The sequence below is a fragment of the Anguilla anguilla genome, chromosome 6 (genome assembly GCF_013347855.1).
Source record: "Anguilla anguilla isolate fAngAng1 chromosome 6, fAngAng1.pri, whole genome shotgun sequence".
In the NCBI taxonomy this organism is placed as follows: domain Eukaryota; kingdom Metazoa; phylum Chordata; class Actinopteri; order Anguilliformes; family Anguillidae; genus Anguilla; species Anguilla anguilla.
This window is the reverse complement of record NC_049206.1, coordinates 5,648,145-5,658,677: the sequence shown is the minus strand read 5'-3', so window position 1 is coordinate 5,658,677 and position 10,533 is coordinate 5,648,145.

Genomic DNA, 10,533 nt, shown 5'->3' with positions numbered 1-10,533 from the left:
TCCAACACAGCCAACCCAGTCACATACCCAACGCAGCAACCAACAGTCACATATCCAACACAGCCAACCAACAGTCACATACCCAACACAGCCAACCCACAGTCACATACCCAACACAGCCAACCCAGTCACATACCCAACACAACCAATCCACAATCACATACCCAACCTAGCGAACCCACAGTCACATATCCAACACAGCCAACCCAGTCACATACCCAACGCAGCAACCAACAGTCACATATCCAACACAGCCAACCAACAGTCACATACCCAACACAGCCAACCCACAGTCACATACCCAACACAGCCAACCCAGTCACATACCCAACACAACCAACCCACAGTCACATATCCAACACAGCCAACCCACAGTCACATATCCAACACAGCCAACCCACAGCAACATACCCAACGCAGTTCCTCCTCCAGAGTCTCGCACTCAACACAGCCGTCAGTCACAAAGCCCCTCACATAGATCTCAAGTGATAATGACTCCATGTTGTCACCCCTTCTTTTCCCAAATTGCAGATCCTCCACTGCATTCCCTGGCAGAGTTAAACTCCCAAAAGAAGAACCTGGGCATGTAAGGGGCATGCTAGCAGCTAATAAAGAGACACACCCTCAAAAAAACAAAAAACAACTTGATTGCTGACCAAAAAATGTGGAAGGCTGTTTCACATCTACCCCATCGACAACATAAACACCCAAAATGGAAATAAATCAGATTTTGTTCATTTGATTTAAGTTTCTTTCAGTCTCTGTTTGTAATGCGTTTTGGCACATAAAGAAAAAGTGACACGTCCCCTTTTCAGGGCTTCTGGGAGAAGGCCTCTTTACAGTAATTCAGTAATTTTTTTCTGTGGGAAAACAAGGGAATCCTGTTAAACTGACGTACTTGGGGTAGGGGAAGGGGTGTTGTAATATGTGTCAGTTTAGACTCTCAGATAAATTATTCCCCCATTGGTATTTTGGGGACCTGTGGAAAAAAAACATTTTTCACATACAAAATGGTGAGCGTGGAGGATCTATGGGAATAATTGTCTTGAAAAATTATTAAATTATTTCAGAACCGTCAGAATTTAATTGTGGGAAACCTTTTTTTTCCCCATCTGACAAAGGAGGTACAATGGAAATTGTTACGTCAATGTAAAGCCTTCTGATTGTAAATAGCAGAAAACTCTTGAGTCAAAATATGAGTAATAATTTTTTTTAAAACAACAAAAAAAAAACAAAAAAAAAACACGTTCTTTCCATTTCAAAATAGCTTAGCTTGTAACAACCATGGTTTATGTAAGCCATGCACATTTTCAGCTCTTAAAATCAGGCAAGCAGTGGTCCTGCTGACAGATCTCCCCCAGGCATTCTGCAGTGTAGCACAGTGGGTAAGGAACTGGGCTTGTAACCGAAAGGTCACAGGTTCGATTCCTGGGTAGGACACTGCCGCTGTACCCTTGAACAAAGTACTTAACCTGCATTGCTTCATGATACAATGTAAAAAAAAAAAAAAAAAGGTTGTGTATGTCGCTCTGGATAAGAGCGTCAGCGAATTGCCTGTAATGTCATGCAGTGCCCATGGATCTCGATGTTTTACACGTTGTCAAACAGACATTTTTATTAGGACTAACATTACAGTAGAATGTTATTTGTTTTTCTTTAAAATGGCCAGTTTTACATACTATTCTATTGAGATCTTGTTTGATGTCTAGCTTCCACGTAGAACCCTTTACAATATAGTTTTTTTTTTTTTTTTACATGATAATTGTCATCTTTTGGGGTGATGCTCTCTCAGAGGCTAATTTGATTTCCATTTTCTTGCCAGTGATTGAGTGATTGTTGTTTTTCCTTATTCGGTCTAAACTGACTTTTTGACAGATTTCGTTTGTTATTGTCTTGTGCAAACTTTCATATTCTGCTTTTGAGCTAATCTGGCTCAAATCAGCAACTGCTCTATGCCACATATCAAGAACTCAGTAATTTACTTGTTGGCGGCAGTCACCTTAATCATTCAATATTTACTATCTGCATTAATCCATGTGCATTTAGTAGTCGTGTGTGTGTGTGTGTGTGCTTGTGTTTGTACGTGTGCAAGTGTGTGTGCTTGTGTATGTGTTTGTGTGTGTGTGCATGTGCACGTACGCGTGTGCGTATATGTGTGTGTGTGTGTGTGTGTGTGTGTATACACGTAACGCTCCAGACTTATTAGTCACAGATATGGTTATATTTTGGATCTGTAAATGCCGGCCTTTATCAGAACACAGGCGAACACTGCCACACAGGCAGACGTAGTGAGTGATTGAGCACAGGAGGAACCGAACTTTGGATTCTGGGAAACGGACTGAGTGGGACGACCACAGACTGGCTCCAAAAAACTCGGGGCTTCATCACTGAGCTCAGAACAGCGGACTGGGAAATCTGGCTCCCCAGTATCGGTAAACATGGCGCAATAAGCAAGCTTGGGTACGTACACGTCAGCCAGCACCTCCCCTTCAAAACTTACACTCAGCCTTGCACACGCACGTACGCACGCACACACACACACACACTCGCAAACACGCACACGCACACACACTCACCCACCATCCGCAGTTGCATCACAACTGGATAATATTCAGCAGGAAAAAAAAGGAAACGGTCTGTGGTTTTCCGAAAAGGGGAGAGGGGGGGAGAGGAATGTTACATGAGGAAAAAAAGGCTGTTATGTGGCCAAGGAACACAGTACCCCCTACAGCGTATTGAGGGCTGGGGTGGGGGGGGGGGGGGGGGTGGAAGAAACCCTTCAGTTGGGCTGCCACCCCCACCACTCCACTCCCCTAGTGAAGTCAGTGCGTGTGGCCCCCCCACCCCCCCACCCCCCCCATCCAGGGTAAAGACAAACAAAGGGCCGATTGTCGAACTGTTTTCCTCTTCGGTTTTCTTGATCCGTCATTAACTGAGGACAGGAAAAAAATGGGACACTGTGTTTGTTCTCAGCCACATTAGGTCACCTGTGCCGATCAGCTGGGTTATACTCTCTGCTGGGTTATACTCTCTGCCTCTTTCTGTTTTCACTAATGGGCTAATTGAGGTTTATTTTGTAAAAGACTGCATTGGACACCCCTTCTCAATCCCGCCCAGAACCCCTAACCCTCCGAAACACAGCAAAGCGCTGATAGCCGACCGGAATGGGTCTCCTCCTGCTGCTCCATGCATGCCTGCCTACATTTCCCATGATTCTGCAGTCCTGACCATTACTGGTCTTGGGGACCACAGGGCTGAAAGTGGGCAGAGAAAATGCTCTCTCTCCCAGCTTTGGACAACAGATGCTTAATTTACACAAAGTCTGCAAATAAAATAAAACAACTGTATGAGATTTTCTGGAACTTACTAAGCAATAAATTTGGTTTCTATGCTTAACCACCCATGAAATCACCTCAAATGTGAATCAGACAGTCTAGTGTGCCAACTGGAAATTCAGCTATCTAACCACTCCTCCCATATTCACACACACAGTGTTCATTAAAAGGTAGGTTGACAATGATTTTTTGTATCGGCAGAAAAAAGCTTACTGCAGCGATAAAACAAGTTGAAAATAGAAACATGTGTTTTTAATCTGGTTTGAGGCAGAGACAGAGACAGAGACCTTTTTGATGGTTTACGGAGAGGCAGGCTTCGCTGCACCAGTGGGAAGCACAGCAGGAAGGGCAGCGGGAATTGGGGAGAGAAGCACAGCAGGAAAGCGGGAGTCACAGAGGGAAGCACAGCGGGAAGTGCTGCAGGAAAGTGGGAAGCACAGAGGGAAGCACAGCGGGAAGTGCTGCAGGAAAGTGGGAAGCACAGAGGGAAGAACAGCAGGAAGTCCAGGGGGAAGCACAGTGCGAAAGCAGGAAGTGCAGAGAGAAGTGCAGTGGGAAAGCAGGAAGTGCAGCGGGAAAGTGGGAAGCACAGCGGGAAATGATGCAGGAAAGTGGGAAGCACAGAGGGAAGAACAGCGGGAAATCCAGGGGGAAGCACAGTGCGAAAGCAGGAAGTGCAGAGAGAAGTGCAGTGGGAAAGCAGGAAGCGCAGAAGGAAAGCAGGAAGTGCAGTGCGAAAGTGGGAAGTGCAGCGGGAAAACGGGAAGCACAGAGGGAAGTACAGCAGGATTGTGGGAACACAGAGGGAAGCACAGTGGGAAGTCCAGGGGAAAGCACAGTGCGAAAGCAGGAAGTGCAGAGAGAAGCGCAGTGGGAAAGCAGGTAGTGCAGCGGGAAAGCAGGTAGTACAGTGGGAAAGCAAGTAGTACAGTGGGAATGCTCCACAGGGTCATTCCATCTCTCTGATCCTCAGCTCGCCCCAGACACACACAGCTCTGCATCCATACGCAGTGTGCACGTGTGAGAGGCCCTGGTTCCTATTCAGAACGCATGCCGCCGTGGGGACGAACGAGGCAAGCGAGGCAGCGGGTTTTTTTAAACGAGGAGGTCTGAGAATAAATCATCTCATTTGTTCCTTGGCTGCAGCAGAGACAGTTTTTACCAGGGGAGCGTTTATGAGCGAATCTGAGACTTTCACAATTCCCCTTATTACGTAAATACGAAGAACAAGTTTTCATTTGTGCCTATTTATAAATATCACTTTCTTCTGCACTGCGGCAGCCTGGTTCTGAACATAATGTTATAGCACGCAATATCTATGTGCTTAGAGATATCGTGTGCTATAATACCTTTTATGGGCATATACTCACTGGTGTGGATGTTTAATGTTCAGTGTTAAATCAATCCTTGTGAAGTACACATGCTCCCTACTGGACTTGCATGTACTCTGTCAGAGTTGAATTAACATTGCATTTTACCGTGTGCATTTGGTGCACAGATACTGCGTTAACGGTAAACTTGTTTACGGACGTACTCATCAGCACGCTACAGGCTTATTCAATGACTAAGATGCTGTTGCCAGGAAAGAGCTCATTAGTATATTATGAGCGTGAAATAATTTACCACAATTCATGTTGAATTGGCCAGCCTTTCTCCGCCCCATCCGTGATGATGTTGCCCCTAAATATTTTGAAACAAACCAGAGTTAAAATCAAAACGGGGACTGTTATGCTCCATCTATCATTTTATTCCTTGGGGGGGGGGGGGGCCGACGAGCCGGGAAATTGAAAACACCGGTTAGTAACTGCAACCGAACGGCGCTGACTCATGCACCCATTTGGAAACGAGTATATTTGCACACCCCCCCCCCCCCCCCCCCGGACCGAGAGGGACTGTCCAAAGATGGCTATCTGTGCCCTTACGGTTCGAAGGAAGGGATGTGGAGGAGGGACATGGGAAGTGTTTTTTCGTGACTAAATGATAACCATCAGGCGAGGACAGCGGCGTGTTTCGTATGACATCACTGGAGCAAGTTTGTGTGATTTACAGAGCTTGTCTGGAAGAGGACATACATTCCGAAAACTGTGCGGGGACTCATCTATTCATATTGTTGCATCATAGCCCAACGGGAATGGAACGGAATGGAATGCGGAATACGGAATACGGAATGCGGAATCTTACCTCAACGTTCCAGACATGTCTGCAGTCAGCTGGGCTGCCTCTCCACGGATGAGACGTCGTCATTCAGCTCCGACTCCAGCTGCCCTTCTTTACATTAGAGGGTCGTTCGGACCGGCGCCTGTTCCAGCAAACTCGGCTGCGATACCCACCCTAAATGCAGTCCCACTCATACTGGCATCCAATGAGAAGTCGCCCTCATTCAGGGTCATCGTAGGCATTGGCTACGACAAGGGATAAGTAGTACATCACCGGCCCCCCTGCCCCCTCTCTTCCAAAGATAAGAACGAAGCTTTTGTCAATGACAACTACTTTATTCCCCCCCACCCCCCGGTCTACAATCACAAGCTGCCATCTAACACCATCAGCCCCATCCCCTGGTCAAAAATGAGTACTACCAACCCATTACACCCCCCCCCCCCCTCCCCCGCCACACACACACCAATGCTAGGGCCCCTAGCAAGACAGCCACAGAGTGAAAAGGGGGAGAGGCCCAATTCCAATTTCGTACAGTGCTCCCAAATGGTCAGGGGTGGGCCTGCAGCACAAGCCTGGCACGTGCGGCCGCTCCTGACCCCGACAGCTGATCAAAGGTCAGCCCGCCTGACGGTCAACCCAACCCAGGCCAGCGCAAGTTCACACGTGACCCTGATCTGAGGTCAGTGTGGGGCGGCGCCCAGGCACTGCTGTTTTAACCTGTACAGGATAAGTTATAACCCCCCCCCCCCCCCCCCCCCCCCGGTCACTGGCCCGTACAGGCTGTTGAGTGAGGCTATATGCTGGTCGAGTGCCGCCCCCACCCCGCCCACTCCACACCCCCCGAACGTGGCGTTTTTGGGGGGCGTCTGAGCTCTGACAGGAAAGGTGGAGGTTGTGGTCATGGGGGGTCAGCGGGTGTTTTTGTGTGTGTCATTTGGCCTTTTCCTGACAGGCTGTAATTCCTCAGGTAGAGGGAGAGGTTTTCCTGCACACACCCCCCTCCCCACCACACCCCCACAGACTGTGGGATCTCATTAACGGGGAGAGAGAGAGCAGCTGTGGGCATTTCAGCACAGCCAGACACTACGGCACTGTGTGTGTGTGTGTGTGTGTGTGAGTGTGTGTGAGTGTTTATGTATATGTTTGGAAACATGCAGGTGTGTGTGTGAGTGTGTATGTGTATGTTTGGAAACATGCAGGTGTGTGTGTGTGTGTGTGTGTGTGTGTATGTACTGTACGTGTGTGCTTGGACACGCTATGAGTGTTAAGAAGTTTACAGTGATACAACAGTCTTTATTGTTCCAACGGCTCCCCTGCTGACGTGAATAAAACGCACTGAAGCCGTAAGACACTGGGGGGGTAATATTATATTGGGCAGTATAGCGCGTTGTAGTTTAATAACACAATGTGCGACTGTAAAAGATGTGGAATAGTGGCAAACTATGCGGTGATAGCATGCTATGGGTTACCATCTCATGGCGGCAGTGTAGTATAATGGGCAAGGAGCTGGTCATGTAACCTAAAGGTCAGAGGTTCGATTCCTGGGTTGGACACTGCCGTTGTACCCTTGAGCAAGGTACTTCACCTGCATAGCTTCAGTATTATATCCAGCTGTATAAATGGATGCAATGTAGATGCTGTGTAAAAAGTTGTGTAAGTCGCTCTGGATAAGAGCATCTGCTAAATGCCTGTAAATGTAATGTAATGTAATCACACAGCCCCGAGCAGCCGAAAAGTCACAGAATGGGGGGTTGATTTTGGGTCCTGCTGCAGGCAGGGGTCGTGGGACCCACTCTGAGCGGAGAGTGCCCCGGGCGCAGGGTGCCCGCGGTGGGGCAGGGTGCCAGCGGGATGCCTGGCGCTGCTGCCTCTGGGGCTCGCCTGGTGGCCCGAGCTCAGCGCGTAAGACTGGCATCCAGGGCGGGGTCTCTGCGGCCCGGGGCTCTAATGGGACCCCGAAAAAAGCTCCAAAAACACGTTTAGCAGCGCGGAACCCACCCCTCCCCCCTGCGCCCCTGCGCCCCTGCGCCCCTTCCCCCTGCCCCCCTGCTAAGCGTGACAGTGTAAATATTTCCATCTCCAGATGTTTCCAATTTTTTTTTCTTCCCACAAACTTACATGGAATGGGTTTGGGAATGAATGAGTTATGTTGGAAGTACAGCAGCACCCCCATCCTACCCCCCCTCTGTTTTTTTTGCATTCCACAGTTTGAATACGTGCGTTTTGGTCAGATTAATATGCATGCATGTATATGTGTGTGCACGTGTGTGTGGGTGCATTTGTGTGTGTATGTGTTGGCGCATGTGTGTGAGGGCACGCGTGTGTGTGTGTGTGTGAGTGTGTTTGTGTGCGTGTGTGTGTGCCTGCGTGTGCGCGTGTGTGTGCCTACATGTGTGTGCGTGTGTTTGTGTGCATGCGTTTCTGCATGTGCATATGTGCATGTTTGTGTGTTAACGTGCGCGCACGCGTGTGTGTGTGTGCGCGTGTGGTTCTGCGTGTGTGCAGCACATTAATAACTCATGCAGACCGTGTCCTCCGGACAGGAAGTGTCAGCAAACAGGCCCGTAAAAAGCATGTCCTCCAAGCCCCGTGATGAAACCAGGAAGCCCCCCCCCCCACCAGGCGCTCCCCCGCCCCCCCCCCCCCCCCCCCCCGCCCTTGGGCATGTTGCCCGCGGCATCTGAGCGTGCCCTGGTTTCTCTCTGCTGACAAACTCAGACAGCGTGAACTGTGGTCCCCTGACCCCCCCTGCCAACCCCCCATTTCAGATTATAACTGCGGGGGGGGGGGGGTGTCCTTTCTCTTTTCACAATCTCCAGACTGGAATGAGTTTTGGGAAGTGGGGGGGGGGTGGGGGGTGGAGGAGGAGGGGGGGGGGGTTCGTGGGCAGAGAATTTCAGAAAATGGAATTGACACGCTTTGCCCAATAACAGGGCCTGTGGGTCATTATTTCAGGATGACTCAGAAGACAATTAGGACATCGTCATTATTTATGCATGGTCAGTCTAGTAGAAAGCACAACTATTGTACACTCCATGGCCAGGGACACCTCTGTAGCTGAGCTAGGTTGCAGGCTCAGGTTTGTTTTGTGACAAGCAGATACGTTTTTGTGACGTTCTGCGAAAGTACTTCATACGGAAACGTTTCAGTTTTGCTCTTAAGTGCGGCTCAAACCATAGATTGATACTGAGACTAGAATCACCTCTGTCTCAGGTCAGTCCTGATGTAACAAGGTCACAAGGTCACAAGATTTCCCTAAATGAGAATTGAATACAATGCAATATATCATATATGTGGATTAAAAAAATGTTTTTTTTTATTTTTATAAAATGATGAAATTATGTTGCATAATGTGTATCTTTGCCCATATTGTAAAGCGTTTAAATATTTTCATAATATATCTTGTTGTGAAATATGTATTTTCCTATTTTCCTTAGGGATCAACAACCCCGGCCTGTCACCCCTTTCCATCAAGCCTGCGTGTGTTTCAGCCAATGAAATCCCAACGGCTGTATTCAGGTGCGTCTTGATATATTCCGTTTTGAAGAAAATTATCCCAACACTGTCACTCGGCACTCAAATACCTCTTTAAAAAAAAAAAAAAAAAAGTCACAAGTACCTTGGTATGACCTGTTTTACAATAAAACGTGTCTTAAAATAAAAGAGTGCTCTATATTTCTTTAATATAGAACTGGATATTTCTCCGCTGGTTTAGACATGGGTGTTGTTAGACCCCTTTTACTGGGACACGTGCCCCCGTATTGATCTGCTGTGCCCCAGTAAAATCTCACGTTCGAGTTTTACTGGGGTAAGCTCCTATATTTGGAAGTGGATTAATTTAGATTGATAATAACGGGAAAATAATGGATTTTTTCCTAATCCACAATGTCAGAGCAACGCAGTTTAACCCAAAATACAAGCTGAGGCGCGCACCTTGGCTTGCGGTCCGGGTCCGTACACCGCGGCGCGCACATTACTGTCCGTGCACGGCAGTGTGCATGTCGTAGGCATTCAAGAAAAAAATTGTGTGATTTGAGTAATGGGGGGCCTGTACCCCAATATAGCTTTATGTCTAGCTACGCCCCTCGGTTCAGAACAATTTCATGCCAGAGTCGTTTCATGACGCGTTGCAGCTAGAGCTCCACCGCAACACGTGGTTTGGCTTATTCCTTCGGTTTTTCCACAAGAGAACTGCAATTATACAGTACATTTTCAGGAAGATAATGGTGTAACTGAACGGGTCATTTCTGAAAACTCACTTTTGTTCCTATTCAAAGGAACAATGGAAAAATCTGTCTCTCCGGACCCTCTCCACCTCAGCTGACACTGTACGTGGTGAGCGTTCTGGCACAAAATGGGTCCTGTGCCTCGCCCAGGTGCGTGCTACACATTGGTGACTGACGTGAATTTCCCCTTCATCACTGTAAAAAAAAAAGTTTCGAGAAAAGCGCTATACAAATGCAAGGAATTATTATTATAATATAACGCGCCTCATAAAATAAAGAAAACTGTGTTTTAACTATGTAATGCAAAATAGGAGAAAATGTGTCAAAACTGACGGCAATATAACTTTTTGGCATTCGGATAGTACATGCCTCTCAAGTGTGTATTTCACAGTTGGTACAATATATGGGCATGCTACTTATTTATACGGAAACCATCAATCTCACAGTTAACATTGGCTCCCCACATTCGGAGCAGAATGTACTGTGCAGAATGTATTTGGAAAGCGCCACAGAACTATGTGACAAATGCAAAACGTACACTTAAAGTGGAATAACAGGCGTATAACAAGTGAGTGTCATGTACATAACCAGAGACAACGGCCAAGCTTTTTCGAACCTACTGGGTGTTATCGTGTCTCGGAGAAGTTCGCTGTGTTTAATTTACGTTCATTCTGTGGAGCTCCTTGCCGGATATCCGGCAGCTGTATCTTTGGTTTGCAGAGAAGCAGTGGAGCGAAACGGGGACCGCCGTCCTCCTTTGTAATAGTTCATTGCTCAAAACCTGCATCTGATTCATTCAAATGAACATAAATGTA